This window comes from Hemitrygon akajei, chromosome 13, assembly GCF_048418815.1.
Source record: "Hemitrygon akajei chromosome 13, sHemAka1.3, whole genome shotgun sequence".
Classification (NCBI taxonomy): domain Eukaryota; kingdom Metazoa; phylum Chordata; class Chondrichthyes; order Myliobatiformes; family Dasyatidae; genus Hemitrygon; species Hemitrygon akajei.
Window position 1 is genome coordinate 12,288,890 of NC_133136.1, and position 17,894 is coordinate 12,306,783.

The window sequence follows — 17,894 nt, forward strand, 5'->3', positions numbered from 1 at the left end:
TTCGTTGGACTCAGGACACAGAATTGGGACTCTTCATTGGGAACAGGACACAGAACCCGTACTCTTCGTTTGACATAGGGCAGAGAGCCGGGAATCTTCGTTGGACAGAGGACACAGAGCCAGGACTCTTCGTTGGACACAGGACACAGAAGCGGGATTCTCCTCTTACATCGGACACAGAAACGTGTCTCTTCATTGGACACATGACATAGAACTCGGATTCTTCGTTGGACACAGGACACAGAGCCAGGAATCTTTGACAACATAGGATACAGTACACAGAGCCAGGACTCTTTTTTGACATAGGATACTGTTACAGAGCCGGGACTCTTTGTTGGACACAGGGCACGGAGCCGGGATGCTTCTTGGACTCAGGAAGTCGTCTTGGGTACAGGACACAGTGCCGAGACTCTTGTTTGAGATAGTAGACAGGACACAGAGCTGGGACTATTCCTTGGTCAAAAGACAGAGAACCAGGACTCTTTGTTGGACACAGGACACATAACTGGGACTCTTCGTTGGTCACAGGGCACAGATGCGAGATTCTTCATTTTATATCGGATACAGAAACGGATCTCTTCACTGGACACAGAGCCGGGACAATTCTTTGACATTGGAAACAGGATACCGAACCAGGGCTCTTCGTTGGACAGAGGACGCATAACTGGGATTCTTCGTTGGACACAGGACACAGATGCGGTATTCTTCGTTGGACATCGGACACAGAGCCGGGAATCTCGTCGACATAGGATACAGTACACAGAGCCTGGACTCATTTTTGACACAGGAGACAGGACACTGACCAGGACTCTTCGTTGGACACAGGACACCGAACCAGGACTCTGCGTTGGACTCAGGACAGCGAACCAGGTCTCTTCGTTGGACACAGGAAACAGAGCCGGATATCTTCGTCGACATAGGATACAGTATACAGAGCCGGGACCCTTCTTTGACATTGGAGATAGGATATTGAACCAGGACTCGTCGTTGGACAGAGTACACCGAAATAGGACTCTTCGTGGGACACAGGAAACATAGCCGGGAACCTTCGTTGAGATACAATACAGTACTCAGAGCCGGGACTCATTTTTGACATAGGAGACAGGACACCTAACCAGGACTCTTCGTTGGACACAGGAAACAAAGCCGGGATGCTTCTTGGACTCATGAAGTCGTCTTGGGGACAGGACACAGTACCAAGGCTCTTCTTTGACATAGGATACAGTACACAGAGCCTGGACTCATTTTTGACACAGGGGACAAGACACCGACCAGGACTCTCTGTTGCACAGAGGACACCGAACCAGGACTCTTCGTTGGACACAGACACAAAAGCGGGATTCTTCGTTGGATACAGGACACAGAGCCAGCGATCTTCCTCGATATAGGATACAGTACACAGAGCCGGGTCTCTTCTTTGACATTGGAGACAGGACACCAAACCAGGTCTCTTCGTTGGACACAGGACACCGAACCAGGACTCTTCATTGGACACAGGACACAGAAGCGGGATTCTTCGTGTTACATCGGACACAGAAACGTGTCTCTTCATTGGACACATGACATAGAACTCGGATTCTTCGTTGGACACAGGACACAGAGCCAGGAATCTTTGACGACATAGGATACAGTACACAGAGCTCGGATTCTTTTTTAACATAGGATACTGTTACAGAGCCGGGACTCTTCGTTGGACAGAGGACACAGAGCCAGGACTCTTCGTTGGACACAGGACACAGAAGCGGGATTCTCCTCTTACATCGGACACAGAAACGTGTCTCTTCATTGGACACATGACATAGAACTCGGATTCTTCGTTGGACACAGGACACAGAGCCAGGAATCTTTCACAACATAGGATACAGTACACAGAGCCAGGACTCTTTTTTGACATAATACTGTTACAGAGCCGGGACTCTTTTTTGGACACAGGGCACGGAGCCGGGATGCTTCTTGGACTCTGGAAGTCGTCTTGGGTACAGGACACAGTGCCAAGACTCTTGTTTGAGATAGTAGACAGGACACAGAGCTGGGACTATTCCTTGTTCAAAAGACAGAGAACCAGGACTCTTCGTTGGACACAGGACACATAACTGGGACTCTTCATTCGACACAGGGCACAGATGCGAGATTCTTCATTTTATATCGGATACAGAAACGGGTCTCTTCACTGGACACAGGACACAGAGCCGGGACAATTCTTTGACATTGGAAACAGGATACCGAACCAGGGCTCTTCGTTGGACAAAGGACGCATAACTGGAATTCTTCGTTGGACACAGGACACAGATGCGGTATTCTTCGTTGGACATCGGACACAGAGCCGGGAATCTCATCGACATAGGATACAGTACACAGAGCCTGGACTCATTTTTGACACAGGAGACAGGACACTGACCAGGACTCTTCGTTGGACAGAGGACACCGAACCAGGACTCTTCGTTGGACTCAGAAAACAGAGCCCTATATCTTCGTCAACATAGGATACAGTATACAGAGCCGGGACTCTTCTTTGACATTGGAAACAGGACATCGAACCAGGACTCTTCATTGGACAGAGGACACCGAAATAGGACTCTTCGTGGGACACAGGAAACAGAGCTGGGAATCTTCGTTCAGATTCGATACGGTACACAGAGCCGGGACTCATTTTTGACATAGGAAACAGGACACAGCACCGGGACGCTTCGTTGGACAGAGGAATACAGAACAGAGAGTCGGGAATCTTTGTTGATATAGGATACAGTACACAGAGCTCAGACTCTTTTTTAACATAGGATACTGTTACAGAGCCAGGACTCTTCGTTGGACTCAGGACACAGAATCCGGACTCTTCATTGGGAACAGGACAGAGAACCCCTACTCTTCGTTTGACATAGGGCAGAGAGCCGGGAATCTTCGTCGACAGAGGATACGGTACACAGAACAGGGACTCTTCGTTGGACAGAGGACACAGAGCCGGGACTCTTCGTTGGACAGAGGACCCAGAGCCAGGACTCTTCGTTGGACACAGGACACAGAAGCGGGATTCTCCTCTTACATCGGACACAGAAACGTGTCTCTTCATTGGACACATGACATAGAACTCGGATTCTTCGTTGGACACAGGACACAGAGCCAGGAATCTTTCACAACATAGGATACAGTACACAGAGCCAGGACTCTTTTTTGACATAATACTGTTACAGAGCCGGGACTCTTTTTTGGACACAGGGCACGGAGCCGGGATGCTTCTTGGACTCAGGAAGTCATCTTGGGTACAGGACACAGTGCCAAGACTCTTGTTTGAGATAGTAGACAGGACACAGAGCTGAAACTATTCCTTAGTCAAAAGACAGAGAACCAGGACTCTTCGTTGGACACAGGACACATAACTGGGACTCTTCGTTGGACACAGGGCACAGATGCGAGATTCTTCATTTTATATCGGATACAGAAACGGATCTCTTCACTGGACACAGAGCCGGGACAATTCTTTGACATTGGAAACAGGATACCGAACCAGGGCTCTTCGTTGGACAGAGGACGCATAACTGGGATTCTTCATTGGACACAGGACACAGATGCGGTATTCTTCGTTGGACATCGGATACAGAGCCGGGAATCTCGTCGAGATAGGATACAGTACACAGAGCCTGGACTCATTTTTGACACAGGAGACAGGACACTGACCAGGACTCTTCGTTGGACACAGGACACTGAACCAGGACTCTGCGTTGGACTCAGGACAGCGAACCAGGTCTCTTCGTTGGACACAGGAAAAAGGGCCGGATATGTTCGTCGACATAGGATACAGTATATAGAGCCTGGACCCTTCTTTGACATTGGAGATAGGATATTGAACCAGGACTCGTCGTTGGACAGAGTACACCGAAATAGGACTCTTCGTGGGACACGGGAAACATAGCCGGGAACCTTCGTTGAGATACAATACAGTACTCAGAGCCGGGACTCATTTTTGACATAGGAGACAGGACACCTAACCAGGACTCTTCGTTGGACACAGGAAACAAAGCCTGGATGCTTCTTGGACTCATGAAGTCGTCTTGGGGACAGGACACAGTACCGAGGCTCTTCTTTGACATAGGATACAGTACACAGAGCCTGGACTCATTTTTGACACAGGGGACAAGACACCGACCAGGACTCTCTGTTGGACAGAGTACACCGAACCAGGACTCTTCGTTGGACACAGACACAAAAGCGGGATTCTTCGTTGGATACAGGACACAGAGCCAGCGATCTTCCTCGATATAGGATACAGTACACAGAGCCGGGTCTCTTCTTTGACATTGGAGACAGGACACCGAACCAGGTCTCTTCGTTGGACACAGGACACTGAACCAGTACTCTTCATTGGACACATGACATAGAACTCGGATTCTTCGTTGGACACAGTACACAGAGCCAGGACTCTTTTTTGACATAATACTGTTACAGAGCCGGGACTCTTTGTTGGTCACAGGGCACGGAGCCGGGATGCTTCTTGGACTCAGGAAGTCGTCTTGGGTACAGGACACAGTGCCAAGACTCTTGTTTGAGATAGTAGACAGGACACAGAGCTGGGACTATTCCTTGGTCAAAAGACAGAGAACCAGGACTCTTCGTTGGACACAGGACACATAACTGGGACTCTTCATTCGACACAGGGCACAGATGCGAGATTCTTCATTTTATATCGGATACAGAAACGGGTCTCTTCACTGGACACAGGACACAGAGCCGGGACAATTCTTTGACATTGGAAACAGGATACCGAACCAGTGCTCTTTGTTGGACAGAGGACGCATAACTGGAATTCTTTGTTGGACACAGGACACAGATGCGGTATTCTTCGTTGGACATCGGACACAGAGCCGGGAATCTCGTCGACATAGGATACAGTACACAGAGCCTGGACTCATTTTTGACACAGGAGACAGGACACTGACCAGGACTCTTCGTTGGACACAGGACACCGAACCAGGACTCTGCGTTGGACTCAGGACAGCGAACCAGGTCTCTTCGTTGGACACAGGAAAAAGAGCCGGATATGTTCGTCGACATAGGATACAGTATATAGAGCCTGGACCCTTCTTTGACATTGGAGATAAGATATTGAACCAGGACTCTTCGTGGGACACAGGAAACATAGCCGGGAACCTTCGTTGAGATACGATACAGTACTCAGAGCCGGGACTCATTTTTGACATAGGAGACAGGACACAGAACCGGGACTCTTTGTTGGGCACAGGAATACAGGACAGAGAGCCGGGAATCTTTGTTGATATAGGAGACAGTACACAGAGCTCGGACTCTTTTTTAACATAGGATACTGTTACAGAGCCAGGACTCTTCTTTGGACTCAGGACACAGAATCGGAACTCTTCATTGGGAACAGGACACAGAACCCGTACTCTTCGTTTGACAAAGGGCAGAGAGCTGGGAATCTTCGTCGACGTGGGATACAGTACACAGAACAGGGACTCTTCGTTGGACAGAGAACACAGAGCCAGGACTCTTCGTTGGACACAGGACACTGAAGCGGGATTCTTCGTCTTACATGGGACACAGAAATGTGTCTCTTCATTGGACACATGACATAGAACTCGGATTCTTCGTTGGACACAGGACACAGAGCCGGGAATCTTTGACGACATAGGATACAGTACACAGAGCCAGGACTCTTTTTTCACATAGGATACTGTTACAGAGCCGGGACTCTTCGTTGGACACAGGACACCTAACCAGGACTCTTCGTTGGACACAGGGCACGGAGCCGGGATGCTTCTTGGACTCAGGAAGTCATCTTGGGGACAGGACACAGTGCCGAGACTCTTCTTTGAGATAGTAGACAGGACACAGAGCTGGGACTATTCCTTGGTCAGAGGACAGAGAACCAGGACACTTTGTTGGGCACAGGACACATGACTGGGACTCTTCGTTGGACACAGGATACAGAGGCGAGATTCTTCGTTTTATATCGGACACAGAAACAGGTCTCTTCACTGGACACAGGACACAGAAGCGGGATTCTTCGTTGGACATCGGACACAGAGCCGGGAATCTCGTCGAGATAGGATACAGTACACAGAGCCTGGACTCATTTTTGACACAGGAGACAGGACACTGACCAGGACTCTTCGTTGGACAGAGGTCACCGAACCAGGACTCTTCGTTGGACTCAGAAAACAGAGCCCGATATCTTCGTCAACATAGGATACAGTATACAGAGCCGGGACTCTTCTTTGACATTGGAAACAGGACATCGAACCAGGACTCTTCATTGGACAGAGGACACCGAAATAGGACTCTTCGTGGGACACAGGAAACAGAGCTGGGAATCTTCGTTCAGATTCGATACGGTACACAGAGCCAGGACTCATTTTTGACATAGGAAACAGGACACAGCACCGGGACGCTTCGTTGGACAGAGGAATACAGAACAGAGAGTCGGGAATCTTTGTTGATATAGGATACAGTACACAGAGCTCAGACTCTTTTTTAACATAGGATACTGTTACAGAGCCAGGACTCTTCGTTGGACTCAGGACACAGAATTGGGACTCTTCATTGGGAACAGGACACAGAACCCGTACTCTTCGTTTGACATAGGGCAGAGAGCCGGGAATCTTCGTTGGACAGAGGACACAGAGCCAGGACTCTTCGTTGGACACAGGACACAGAAGCGGGATTCTCCTCTTACATCGGACACAGAAACGTGTCTCTTCATTGGACACATGACATAGAACTCGGATTCTTCGTTGGACACAGGACACAGAGCCAGGAATCTTTGACAACATAGGATACAGTACACAGAGCCAGGACTCTTTTTTGACATAGGATACTGTTACAGAGCCGGGACTCTTTGTTGGACACAGGGCACGGAGCCGGGATGCTTCTTGGACTCAGGAAGTCGTCTTGGGTACAGGACACAGTGCCGAGACTCTTGTTTGAGATAGTAGACAGGACACAGAGCTGGGACTATTCCTTGGTCAAAAGACAGAGAACCAGGACTCTTTGTTGGACACAGGACACATAACTGGGACTCTTCGTTGGACACAGGGCACAGATGCGAGATTCTTCATTTTATATCGGATACAGAAACGGATCTCTTCACTGGACACAGAGCCGGGACAATTCTTTGACATTGGAAACAGGATACCGAACCAGGGCTCTTCGTTGGACAGAGGACGCATAACTGGGATTCTTCGTTGGACACAGGACACAGATGCGGTATTCTTCGTTGGACATCGGACACAGAGCCGGGAATCTCGTCGACATAGGATACAGTACACAGAGCCTGGACTCATTTTTGACACAGGAGACAGGACACTGACCAGGACTCTTCGTTGGACACAGGACACCGAACCAGGACTCTGCGTTGGACTCAGGACAGCGAACCAGGTCTCTTCGTTGGACACAGGAAACAGAGCCGGATATCTTCGTCGACATAGGATACAGTATACAGAGCCGGGACCCTTCTTTGACATTGGAGATAGGATATTGAACCAGGACTCGTCGTTGGACAGAGTACACCGAAATAGGACTCTTCGTGGGACACAGGAAACATAGCCGGGAACCTTCGTTGAGATACAATACAGTACTCAGAGCCGGGACTCATTTTTGACATAGGAGACAGGACACCTAACCAGGACTCTTCGTTGGACACAGGAAACAAAGCCGGGATGCTTCTTGGACTCATGAAGTCGTCTTGGGGACAGGACACAGTACCAAGGCTCTTCTTTGACATAGGATACAGTACACAGAGCCTGGACTCATTTTTGACACAGGGGACAAGACACCGACCAGGACTCTCTGTTGCACAGAGGACACCGAACCAGGACTCTTCGTTGGACACAGACACAAAAGCGGGATTCTTCGTTGGATACAGGACACAGAGCCAGCGATCTTCCTCGATATAGGATACAGTACACAGAGCCGGGTCTCTTCTTTGACATTGGAGACAGGACACCAAACCAGGTCTCTTCGTTGGACACAGGACACCGAACCAGGACTCTTCATTGGACACAGGACACAGAAGCGGGATTCTTCGTGTGACATCGGACACAGAAACGTGTCTCTTCATTGGACACATGACATAGAACTCGGATTCTTCGTTGGACACAGGACACAGAGCCAGGAATCTTTGACGACATAGGATACAGTACACAGAGCTCGGATTCTTTTTTAACATAGGATACTGTTACAGAGCCGGGACTCTTCGTTGGACAGAGGACACAGAGCCAGGACTCTTCGTTGGACACAGGACACAGAAGCGGGATTCTCCTCTTACATCGGACACAGAAACGTGTCTCTTCATTGGACACATGACATAGAACTCGGATTCTTCGTTGGACACAGGACACAGAGCCAGGAATCTTTCACAACATAGGATACAGTACACAGAGCCAGGACTCTTTTTTGACATAATACTGTTACAGAGCCGGGACTCTTTTTTGGACACAGGGCACGGAGCCGGGATGCTTCTTGGACTCTGGAAGTCGTCTTGGGTACAGGACACAGTGCCAAGACTCTTGTTTGAGATAGTAGACAGGACACAGAGCTGGGACTATTCCTTGTTCAAAAGACAGAGAACCAGGACTCTTCGTTGGACACAGGACACATAACTGGGACTCTTCATTCGACACAGGGCACAGATGCGAGATTCTTCATTTTATATCGGATACAGAAACGGGTCTCTTCACTGGACACAGGACACAGAGCCGGGACAATTCTTTGACATTGGAAACAGGATACCGAACCAGGGCTCTTCGTTGGACAAAGGACGCATAACTGGAATTCTTCGTTGGACACAGGACACAGATGCGGTATTCTTCGTTGGACATCGGACACAGAGCCGGGAATCTCATCGACATAGGATACAGTACACAGAGCCTGGACTCATTTTTGACACAGGAGACAGGACACTGACCAGGACTCTTCGTTGGACAGAGGACACCGAACCAGGACTCTTCGTTGGACTCAGAAAACAGAGCCCTATATCTTCGTCAACATAGGATACAGTATACAGAGCCGGGACTCTTCTTTGACATTGGAAACAGGACATCGAACCAGGACTCTTCATTGGACAGAGGACACCGAAATAGGACTCTTCGTGGGACACAGGAAACAGAGCTGGGAATCTTCGTTCAGATTCGATACGGTACACAGAGCCGGGACTCATTTTTGACATAGGAAACAGGACACAGCACCGGGACGCTTCGTTGGACAGAGGAATACAGAACAGAGAGTCGGGAATCTTTGTTGATATAGGATACAGTACACAGAGCTCAGACTCTTTTTTAACATAGGATACTGTTACAGAGCCAGGACTCTTCGTTGGACTCAGGACACAGAATCCGGACTCTTCATTGGGAACAGGACAGAGAACCCCTACTCTTCGTTTGACATAGGGCAGAGAGCCGGGAATCTTCGTCGACAGAGGATACGGTACACAGAACAGGGACTCTTCGTTGGACAGAGGACACAGAGCCGGGACTCTTCGTTGGACAGAGGACCCAGAGCCAGGACTCTTCGTTGGACACAGGACACAGAAGCGGGATTCTCCTCTTACATCGGACACAGAAACGTGTCTCTTCATTGGACACATGACATAGAACTCGGATTCTTCGTTGGACACAGGGCACAGATGCGAGATTCTTCATTTTATATCGGATACAGAAACGGATCTCTTCACTGGACACAGAGCCGGGACAATTCTTTGACATTGGAAACAGGATACCGAACCAGGGCTCTTCGTTGGACAGAGGACGCATAACTGGGATTCTTCGTTGGACACAGGACACAGATGCGGTATTCTTCGTTGGACATCGGACACAGAGCCGGGAATCTCGTCGACATAGGATACAGTACACAGAGCCTGGACTCATTTTTGACACAGGAGACAGGACACTGACCAGGACTCTTCGTTGGACACAGGACACCGAACCAGGACTCTGCGTTGGACTCAGGACAGCGAACCAGGTCTCTTCGTTGGACACAGGAAACAGAGCCGGATATCTTCGTCGACATAGGATACAGTATACAGAGCCGGGACCCTTCTTTGACATTGGAGATAGGATATTGAACCAGGACTCGTCGTTGGACAGAGTACACCGAAATAGGACTCTTCGTGGGACACAGGAAACATAGCCGGGAACCTTCGTTGAGATACAATACAGTACTCAGAGCCGGGACTCATTTTTGACATAGGAGACAGGACACCTAACCAGGACTCTTCGTTGGACACAGGAAACAAAGCCGGGATGCTTCTTGGACTCATGAAGTCGTCTTGGGGACAGGACACAGTACCAAGGCTCTTCTTTGACATAGGATACAGTACACAGAGCCTGGACTCATTTTTGACACAGGGGACAAGACACCGACCAGGACTCTCTGTTGCACAGAGGACACCGAACCAGGACTCTTCGTTGGACACAGACACAAAAGCGGGATTCTTCGTTGGATACAGGACACAGAGCCAGCGATCTTCCTCGATATAGGATACAGTACACAGAGCCGGGTCTCTTCTTTGACATTGGAGACAGGACACCAAACCAGGTCTCTTCGTTGGACACAGGACACCGAACCAGGACTCTTCATTGGACACAGGACACAGAAGCGGGATTCTTCGTGTTACATCGGACACAGAAACGTGTCTCTTCATTGGACACATGACATAGAACTCGGATTCTTCGTTGGACACAGGACACAGAGCCAGGAATCTTTGACGACATAGGATACAGTACACAGAGCTCGGATTCTTTTTTAACATAGGATACTGTTACAGAGCCGGGACTCTTCGTTGGACAGAGGACACAGAGCCAGGACTCTTCGTTGGACACAGGACACAGAAGCGGGATTCTCCTCTTACATCGGACACAGAAACGTGTCTCTTCATTGGACACATGACATAGAACTCGGATTCTTCGTTGGACACAGGACACAGAGCCAGGAATCTTTCACAACATAGGATACAGTACACAGAGCCAGGACTCTTTTTTGACATAATACTGTTACAGAGCCGGGACTCTTTTTTGGACACAGGGCACGGAGCCGGGATGCTTCTTGGACTCTGGAAGTCGTCTTGGGTACAGGACACAGTGCCAAGACTCTTGTTTGAGATAGTAGACAGGACACAGAGCTGGGACTATTCCTTGTTCAAAAGACAGAGAACCAGGACTCTTCGTTGGACACAGGACACATAACTGGGACTCTTCATTCGACACAGGGCACAGATGCGAGATTCTTCATTTTATATCGGATACAGAAACGGGTCTCTTCACTGGACACAGGACACAGAGCCGGGACAATTCTTTGACATTGGAAACAGGATACCGAACCAGGGCTCTTCGTTGGACAAAGGACGCATAACTGGAATTCTTCGTTGGACACAGGACACAGATGCGGTATTCTTCGTTGGACATCGGACACAGAGCCGGGAATCTCATCGACATAGGATACAGTACACAGAGCCTGGACTCATTTTTGACACAGGAGACAGGACACTGACCAGGACTCTTCGTTGGACAGAGGACACCGAACCAGGACTCTTCGTTGGACTCAGAAAACAGAGCCCTATATCTTCGTCAACATAGGATACAGTATACAGAGCCGGGACTCTTCTTTGACATTGGAAACAGGACATCGAACCAGGACTCTTCATTGGACAGAGGACACCGAAATAGGACTCTTCGTGGGACACAGGAAACAGAGCTGGGAATCTTCGTTCAGATTCGATACGGTACACAGAGCCGGGACTCATTTTTGACATAGGAAACAGGACACAGCACCGGGACGCTTCGTTGGACAGAGGAATACAGAACAGAGAGTCGGGAATCTTTGTTGATATAGGATACAGTACACAGAGCTCAGACTCTTTTTTAACATAGGATACTGTTACAGAGCCAGGACTCTTCGTTGGACTCAGGACACAGAATCCGGACTCTTCATTGGGAACAGGACAGAGAACCCCTACTCTTCGTTTGACATAGGGCAGAGAGCCGGGAATCTTCGTCGACAGAGGATACGGTACACAGAACAGGGACTCTTCGTTGGACAGAGGACACAGAGCCGGGACTCTTCGTTGGACAGAGGACCCAGAGCCAGGACTCTTCGTTGGACACAGGACACAGAAGCGGGATTCTCCTCTTACATCGGACACAGAAACGTGTCTCTTCATTGGACACATGACATAGAACTCGGATTCTTCGTTGGACACAGGACACAGAGCCAGGAATCTTTCACAACATAGGATACAGTACACAGAGCCAGGACTCTTTTTTGACATAATACTGTTACAGAGCCGGGACTCTTTTTTGGACACAGGGCACGGAGCCGGGATGCTTCTTGGACTCTGGAAGTCGTCTTGGGTACAGGACACAGTGCCAAGACTCTTGTTTGAGATAGTAGACAGGACACAGAGCTGGGACTATTCCTTGTTCAAAAGACAGAGAACCAGGACTCTTCGTTGGACACAGGACACATAACTGGGACTCTTCATTCGACACAGGGCACAGATGCGAGATTCTTCATTTTATATCGGATACAGAAACGGGTCTCTTCACTGGACACAGGACACAGAGCCGGGACAATTCTTTGACATTGGAAACAGGATACCGAACCAGGGCTCTTCGTTGGACAAAGGACGCATAACTGGAATTCTTCGTTGGACACAGGACACAGATGCGGTATTCTTCGTTGGACATCGGACACAGAGCCGGGAATCTCATCGACATAGGATACAGTACACAGAGCCTGGACTCATTTTTGACACAGGAGACAGGACACTGACCAGGACTCTTCGTTGGACAGAGGACACCGAACCAGGACTCTTCGTTGGACTCAGAAAACAGAGCCCTATATCTTCGTCAACATAGGATACAGTATACAGAGCCGGGACTCTTCTTTGACATTGGAAACAGGACATCGAACCAGGACTCTTCATTGGACAGAGGACACCGAAATAGGACTCTTCGTGGGACACAGGAAACAGAGCTGGGAATCTTCGTTCAGATTCGATACGGTACACAGAGCCGGGACTCATTTTTGACATAGGAAACAGGACACAGCACCGGGACGCTTCGTTGGACAGAGGAATACAGAACAGAGAGTCGGGAATCTTTGTTGATATAGGATACAGTACACAGAGCTCAGACTCTTTTTTAACATAGGATACTGTTACAGAGCCAGGACTCTTCGTTGGACTCAGGACACAGAATCCGGACTCTTCATTGGGAACAGGACAGAGAACCCCTACTCTTCGTTTGACATAGGGCAGAGAGCCGGGAATCTTCGTCGACAGAGGATACGGTACACAGAACAGGGACTCTTCGTTGGACAGAGGACACAGAGCCGGGACTCTTCGTTGGACAGAGGACCCAGAGCCAGGACTCTTCGTTGGACACAGGACACAGAAGCGGGATTCTCCTCTTACATCGGACACAGAAACGTGTCTCTTCATTGGACACATGACATAGAACTCGGATTCTTCGTTGGACACAGGGCACAGATGCGAGATTCTTCATTTTATATCGGATACAGAAACGGATCTCTTCACTGGACACAGAGCCGGGACAATTCTTTGACATTGGAAACAGGATACCGAACCAGGGCTCTTCGTTGGACAGAGGACGCATAACTGGGATTCTTCGTTGGACACAGGACACAGATGCGGTATTCTTCGTTGGACATCGGACACAGAGCCGGGAATCTCGTCGACATAGGATACAGTACACAGAGCCTGGACTCATTTTTGACACAGGAGACAGGACACTGACCAGGACTCTTCGTTGGACACAGGACACCGAACCAGGACTCTGCGTTGGACTCAGGACAGCGAACCAGGTCTCTTCGTTGGACACAGGAAACAGAGCCGGATATCTTCGTCGACATAGGATACAGTATACAGAGCCGGGACCCTTCTTTGACATTGGAGATAGGATATTGAACCAGGACTCGTCGTTGGACAGAGTACACCGAAATAGGACTCTTCGTGGGACACAGGAAACATAGCCGGGAACCTTCGTTGAGATACAATACAGTACTCAGAGCCGGGACTCATTTTTGACATAGGAGACAGGACACCTAACCAGGACTCTTCGTTGGACACAGGAAACAAAGCCGGGATGCTTCTTGGACTCATGAAGTCGTCTTGGGGACAGGACACAGTACCAAGGCTCTTCTTTGACATAGGATACAGTACACAGAGCCTGGACTCATTTTTGACACAGGGGACAAGACACCGACCAGGACTCTCTGTTGCACAGAGGACACCGAACCAGGACTCTTCGTTGGACACAGACACAAAAGCGGGATTCTTCGTTGGATACAGGACACAGAGCCAGCGATCTTCCTCGATATAGGATACAGTACACAGAGCCGGGTCTCTTCTTTGACATTGGAGACAGGACACCAAACCAGGTCTCTTCGTTGGACACAGGACACCGAACCAGGACTCTTCATTGGACACAGGACACAGAAGCGGGATTCTTCGTGTTACATCGGACACAGAAACGTGTCTCTTCATTGGACACATGACATAGAACTCGGATTCTTCGTTGGACACAGGACACAGAGCCAGGAATCTTTGACGACATAGGATACAGTACACAGAGCTCGGATTCTTTTTTAACATAGGATACTGTTACAGAGCCGGGACTCTTCGTTGGACAGAGGACACAGAGCCAGGACTCTTCGTTGGACACAGGACACAGAAGCGGGATTCTCCTCTTACATCGGACACAGAAACGTGTCTCTTCATTGGACACATGACATAGAACTCGGATTCTTCGTTGGACACAGGACACAGAGCCAGGAATCTTTCACAACATAGGATACAGTACACAGAGCCAGGACTCTTTTTTGACATAATACTGTTACAGAGCCGGGACTCTTTTTTGGACACAGGGCACGGAGCCGGGATGCTTCTTGGACTCTGGAAGTCGTCTTGGGTACAGGACACAGTGCCAAGACTCTTGTTTGAGATAGTAGACAGGACACAGAGCTGGGACTATTCCTTGTTCAAAAGACAGAGAACCAGGACTCTTCGTTGGACACAGGACACATAACTGGGACTCTTCATTCGACACAGGGCACAGATGCGAGATTCTTCATTTTATATCGGATACAGAAACGGGTCTCTTCACTGGACACAGGACACAGAGCCGGGACAATTCTTTGACATTGGAAACAGGATACCGAACCAGGGCTCTTCGTTGGACAAAGGACGCATAACTGGAATTCTTCGTTGGACACAGGACACAGATGCGGTATTCTTCGTTGGACATCGGACACAGAGCCGGGAATCTCATCGACATAGGATACAGTACACAGAGCCTGGACTCATTTTTGACACAGGAGACAGGACACTGACCAGGACTCTTCGTTGGACAGAGGACACCGAACCAGGACTCTTCGTTGGACTCAGAAAACAGAGCCCTATATCTTCGTCAACATAGGATACAGTATACAGAGCCGGGACTCTTCTTTGACATTGGAAACAGGACATCGAACCAGGACTCTTCATTGGACAGAGGACACCGAAATAGGACTCTTCGTGGGACACAGGAAACAGAGCTGGGAATCTTCGTTCAGATTCGATACGGTACACAGAGCCGGGACTCATTTTTGACATAGGAAACAGGACACAGCACCGGGACGCTTCGTTGGACAGAGGAATACAGAACAGAGAGTCGGGAATCTTTGTTGATATAGGATACAGTACACAGAGCTCAGACTCTTTTTTAACATAGGATACTGTTACAGAGCCAGGACTCTTCGTTGGACTCAGGACACAGAATCCGGACTCTTCATTGGGAACAGGACAGAGAACCCCTACTCTTCGTTTGACATAGGGCAGAGAGCCGGGAATCTTCGTCGACAGAGGATACGGTACACAGAACAGGGACTCTTCGTTGGACAGAGGACACAGAGCCGGGACTCTTCGTTGGACAGAGGACCCAGAGCCAGGACTCTTCGTTGGACACAGGACACAGAAGCGGGATTCTCCTCTTACATCGGACACAGAAACGTGTCTCTTCATTGGACACATGACATAGAACTCGGATTCTTCGTTGGACACAGGACACAGAGCCAGGAATCTTTCACAACATAGGATACAGTACACAGAGCCAGGACTCTTTTTTGACATAATACTGTTACAGAGCCGGGACTCTTTTTTGGACACAGGGCACGGAGCCGGGATGCTTCTTGGACTCAGGAAGTCATCTTGGGTACAGGACACAGTGCCAAGACTCTTGTTTGAGATAGTAGACAGGACACAGAGCTGAAACTATTCCTTAGTCAAAAGACAGAGAACCAGGACTCTTCGTTGGACACAGGACACATAACTGGGACTCTTCGTTGGACACAGGGCACAGATGCGAGATTCTTCATTTTATATCGGATACAGAAACGGATCTCTTCACTGGACACAGAGCCGGGACAATTCTTTGACATTGGAAACAGGATACCGAACCAGGGCTCTTCGTTGGACAGAGGACGCATAACTGGGATTCTTCATTGGACACAGGACACAGATGCGGTATTCTTCGTTGGACATCGGATACAGAGCCGGGAATCTCGTCGAGATAGGATACAGTACACAGAGCCTGGACTCATTTTTGACACAGGAGACAGGACACTGACCAGGACTCTTCGTTGGACACAGGACACTGAACCAGGACTCTGCGTTGGACTCAGGACAGCGAACCAGGTCTCTTCGTTGGACACAGGAAAAAGGGCCGGATATGTTCGTCGACATAGGATACAGTATATAGAGCCTGGACCCTTCTTTGACATTGGAGATAGGATATTGAACCAGGACTCGTCGTTGGACAGAGTACACCGAAATAGGACTCTTCGTGGGACACGGGAAACATAGCCGGGAACCTTCGTTGAGATACAATACAGTACTCAGAGCCGGGACTCATTTTTGACATAGGAGACAGGACACCTAACCAGGACTCTTCGTTGGACACAGGAAACAAAGCCTGGATGCTTCTTGGACTCATGAAGTCGTCTTGGGGACAGGACACAGTACCGAGGCTCTTCTTTGACATAGGATACAGTACACAGAGCCTGGACTCATTTTTGACACAGGGGACAAGACACCGACCAGGACTCTCTGTTGGACAGAGTACACCGAACCAGGACTCTTCGTTGGACACAGACACAAAAGCGGGATTCTTCGTTGGATACAGGACACAGAGCCAGCGATCTTCCTCGATATAGGATACAGTACACAGAGCCGGGTCTCTTCTTTGACATTGGAGACAGGACACCGAACCAGGTCTCTTCGTTGGACACAGGACACTGAACCAGTACTCTTCATTGGACACATGACATAGAACTCGGATTCTTCGTTGGACACAGTACACAGAGCCAGGACTCTTTTTTGACATAATACTGTTACAGAGCCGGGACTCTTTGTTGGTCACAGGGCACGGAGCCGGGATGCTTCTTGGACTCAGGAAGTCGTCTTGGGTACAGGACACAGTGCCAAGACTCTTGTTTGAGATAGTAGACAGGACACAGAGCTGGGACTATTCCTTGGTCAAAAGACAGAGAACCAGGACTCTTCGTTGGACACAGGACACATAACTGGGACTCTTCATTCGACACAGGGCACAGATGCGAGATTCTTCATTTTATATCGGATACAGAAACGGGTCTCTTCACTGGACACAGGACACAGAGCCGGGACAATTCTTTGACATTGGAAACAGGATACCGAACCAGGGCTCTTCGTTGGACAGAGGACGCATAACTGGGATTCTTCGTTGGACACAGGACACAGATGCGGTATTCTTCGTTGGACATCGGACACAGAGCCGGGAATCTCGTCGACATAGGATACAGTACACAGAGCCTGGACTCATTTTTGACACAGGAGACAGGACACTGACCAGGAC